Source organism: Pristis pectinata, chromosome 23 (assembly GCF_009764475.1).
Source record: "Pristis pectinata isolate sPriPec2 chromosome 23, sPriPec2.1.pri, whole genome shotgun sequence".
Taxonomy (NCBI): domain Eukaryota; kingdom Metazoa; phylum Chordata; class Chondrichthyes; order Rhinopristiformes; family Pristidae; genus Pristis; species Pristis pectinata.
The window spans coordinates 10,087,781-10,092,500 of NC_067427.1; positions in this window are offsets into that span (position 1 = coordinate 10,087,781).

The window sequence follows — 4,720 nt, forward strand, 5'->3', positions numbered from 1 at the left end:
TAACTTCATTGAGGGGGCAAAAGACTAATGGAAAGGAAATGGATTAATGCCTGAAATTTCTTCCAATAGCCTAGAATAGATTTAAGTGAAATGAAGCAACCCATTTCCAATTTTAAAGGCAATGAATAAACTTAAGGTTTGAGTGATGGGGAGCTAAATGGCAAATTTTCTCCCAGGGAATTTACAGCACACAGGCCATTCAGCCCAACTGCACTGTGACGGTATTTATGCTGATCTCATCCCATTTTAGACATCAAACTGCTTTAAAGTTTCAAAGACCATTATCACAGCCTTCCAGATGAGAGAGCTCCCAATTATTTCTCCACCAGTCGTATCTGCCATCATCCTTTGAAATCCCCCTTGCACATTCATTCTTTTAATAATGTGACCAGACCTGTGAAGTTTCTATAGATGTGGTCTAGGCAAGGCTCTACATTTAAAAATCATGCTTTTCTTTGTAATTTCTCTAGAAATGGATGCTAGTGCATTCTTTGCAATTTGTGCTAACCCATATTACTACTATTAAGGCAAACCTGGGATCTCTCTATCCATTATCAACTCAATTTCCAAGGCAATCCCAGTTCCCAACCTCACTGAGCTATACCGAGGTTAATTTGGCATTTACATACCCAATCAGAACTAAGGCTGAAAGCACGTGAACCCTTGTGTGGGTGTGTCTAGCTTGAATATTCATCCCCTCATCACTGGAGTCACGTATTGTCCAGATGTGACTGTTTAAGTCAGTTCTTAAACTACAATACCAGTTGTAATGTACTACACATTCAAAATGCCCCTTAGCATGTTCTTAGTGTACAAACCATTTTTTTTAATGAAAGGCCTCCCAGAAATCAAGGACAACAGGTCTAGATTAAATGAAATTGAAAAAGTAAGCATTAATGAAATAGTATTGGAGAAATTAGCAGGACTAAAAACAATAAATCCCAGGAAATGATGATCTGTAACCTAGGATTTTATTGAGATAGAGGATGAACTGTCTTAACAAAATTCTGTCAATTCTGGTACAGTTTTAAATATTGGAAGCTCATTAATGGAACCCCTAGGAGAAAGAAAACAGGGAACCATGGATCACTTAGACAGCCCTAACATTGGGGAAAATTTATTATTATTGAAGTGGTAACAGGGCACTTAGTAAATAATAGGACCAGGCAGATTCAATGCAAAATCATGAAAGGGAAATGTTTGGCACAACTGTTATAATTCTTTGAGGCTGTAATCAGCAGAATAGATCAGGTAACTAAACTTCAATTTTCAGAAATATCTTCAATGAGGAACCAATGAAGAGATTAAACAAAATTAGGGTACATGGCTGTAAGGGTAAGATATTGACAGGGACTGAGGAATGTTCCACAGACAAAAAAAAACAGCAGGAATAAGTGGGTCATTTTCAGGTTGGGAGACTGATCAGTTGAGTGCCACAGTCTCACCTGTTCACAATCTACAATCAATGTTTGGATGAGGGGAATCAGGTGTAATATATCCAAGTTCGCTGATGATACAGAGCTAGGAAGCAGAGTGGGCTGTGCAAATATAGCACAGGAGACAAATGAAAGGACATGGAGACAACAGATGGAAAATAATTTAGAAAATTGAGAGGTCATCCACTTGAGGAAAAAAATAAAGGCATAGGTTTTTTTAAAAATATAGTGACACTGTAAGGTGTTGGAGTACAGATGGACTTGATTTTCCTTGCACCCAAGTAACAAAGTTAATGTGCAGGTTCAGCAGATAATTAGAAGTGCAAATGGTAGATTGACTCTTATCAAGAAATTTGCATACAATAGAGACTTGCTCCAATTACATAAAGCCCTGGTGGGCCCCCATCTAGAATATAGTGTCCAGAGCTGGTCTCACTACCCAAGGAAAAACCTGCTTACATTGAGGTTCAGCAGATTGATTGCTGTGATGGCATGTTTCTTGTACAAGGAAAAATTAAGCAGACCACCCCACCTAACCCAACCCACCCCCCTCCCCAAAACTTGAGTTACTTCATTGAGAAGTACAACATTCTTATAGCTTGACAAGATGGTAGTGGAGTGGAGTGGATTGCCTTGGCCAAGGTGTCTAGAACTACATGGGGGTCCAAAATAAGAGGTTTGTCATTTTCAAGATGGAAGCGAGTAGATATTTCTTCACCTAGGGAATGGTGAATTCTTGGAATTGGCCGAGTATAATTAGGACAAGTGGCAGGGGTATAAGATCAGCAGTGATCTTGTTAAATGATAGGAGGCAGCAGGAGGGGCTGAGTGGCCTACTCCTGTTGTATCTCAGTTAATTCCATCGAAAGCACCAACTTTGAGTCAGATAGAGCATGAGAACCGGCCCTTTGGCCCACCCAGTCCTCAAACATAAAACACCCATTTATGCCAATCCTACATTATCCCATTTCTTAGTCCTTCCACATTCTCATCAGTCCCCAGATTCTACCATTTATACACTGGGTGCAGTTTACAGCAACCAATTAACCTACCAACCTGCATTTCTTTGGGATGTGGGAGGAAACTGGAGCATCCATGTGGATAGCCACATGGTTACAGGGAGAACATGCAAACTCCACACAGCCCAGTCTCTGGTGCTGTGAGGCTGGTGCTGAGGCAGCTGCTCCAATTGTTCCTGCAAAACAATGTGAAGATTTAGACACATCAACTGAAGAAAGCCTCTCATCTCCACCTTGTGATCAGTTTCAATTATTACGAGAGGCATGACTCAGGAGAACTTGCTCCCCAAGCAAAAAAATTCAGGTTGCTCTTACCACAGCTAGTACACCAAACATGCACCGGAAGGTAAATCTATAATTGGGCAAGTACAGGACAAATGCAGAATTACCTTCAAGGACAAGATCTGTACTTAAAAGCCTGCTTACTCATTTTTATAAGTGGAAACAGTACTGAAGTACATCTCTCATTCCCATTATAAAATACAGATGAAAGTCTCACAAGTTCTCAACTTCAGGACTAAAAATGACAGTGAACAAAGATCTTGTTTAGGAACATTCCCCAGAGTATATCATCTCAATAAATGCAAGCCCAGCTCAGGTGGTTAAGATTTTTGTTTTAAAAAAATGTATAGAGCTTTCAAATTAACAGATGAAATTTTAGATCATTGCAGTCTTTAAATTATTAGCTATTTTGTACAGAGGGGAAATGGGACATCAAAATCCAAGGCTGAACATTTTGTATTGCTCATCCTGCTAACTTCCCAGTTTCAGAGGGCACTTCAAGTGCTGCAGCATTCCTATCAGTTTAGTACCTTCAATGTAGCGAAATTGCACAGCACTGGAGAAATGCACAACGTAAGATAATCAAAAATGTTGCTAGTTTAAGGTCCTTTTGTACTTAAGTTAAAGTTCAATGCTGGAGGCGTAGTGTAGGCCCAGAAGAATTAGAGGCATTTCCAAAAATACTATGAACAGTGAGAGAAAAATCAAATCAGCTAGAAGAATGTTCAACCCTTTAGGAGGTACAAACCAGGGCATACATTAGTGTTTGGATGTTCATGTGTCGTGAAATGCAGAGAGATATGTTGAATTAACAATGAGAGGAGCTCATTCAGCAATACTGTCATCTAATTAGAGTCCTTGAGCAAGGAAGAAATTTGAGACTCAACTGTTTTTGCAGTTTTGCTCCAAAAACTGAGTCAGGGCCAATAAAAGTTTCTTTTAAAAAAAATCATAATTGAACAGAATGCCCAAGATGTTAGTCTTAAGATTGGAAATTCATTGATATTATGGAATTCTGACGGTAGATGTGGAGCAGTAAAGCCAGTCACCTTGGCTCCAATACTTCAGCTAGCGCCCTCTGGGTAAAATCAAGGTATCATGTAAACTAAACTAGTGCCATGGACGGACAAATCCAGGAACAGTCCAGGTAAACTGCTGGCTATGTAAAAATGGAACCACTCAACAATTGTTCCAAATAATCATTGGCACAGATTCAACAAACTTTGCCAAGGAGTTGCTGAGTTTGACTAATGTCAACACTGGTGAAAGAGGTAAACTCAGTGTGGAAATGTATTCAAGAAACTCAGGCGAAAGGGAGGAAGGACATTGAAGGAACAGCTGTTGGAAAACAAGTCAGGAATGTTAAAATAAGGCAAAAATAAGAAATAGCCCATTAAAAAGGAGTAAATTGGATATAAAGTGGGCCTCAAGATATTGAGGTGTTTAAAACTGCAAAATGTACTCCTGATAGTGTTCAGATCCTTGGATAACAAGGCCGAGGCAAGAGGCAAATATCCACTGGCTGGTTTTCCTGTTTAAATAAAAAATTGGATTATGAAGAGATGAGAAGGGCACTTCTGCCAAGAGAGAAACAGTATTTGAGGTTCAACCATCAGGAGAATGCAGTAAAATGACAAATGCAGTTTTTGAAGCTTCAGGACCATTTCCGTCCACAACCACCCCCCTCCCCCCACACACATTATACTTTTTGGTTAAAGAAAACAACGAAGTCTACAGTCCACTTTGCCAAGGTTCACTTTGAAATTTATCATATGGTACTTAAATTCTTCAAATCTCACTTTGTAGCATTTGAATCAATGCAGCAATTTCCCTCCCCACCCTAGGTTAAACCTACATTGCATGATCCAGCATAGAATACACATAGTTCCCTATTTGCCATAAGGAATATCAATTAACCTAACTTACAGTCAGAAGGGCCAGTTGTAGTTAAATTCCAAGTAATGAGTACAAGGACAGATTAAC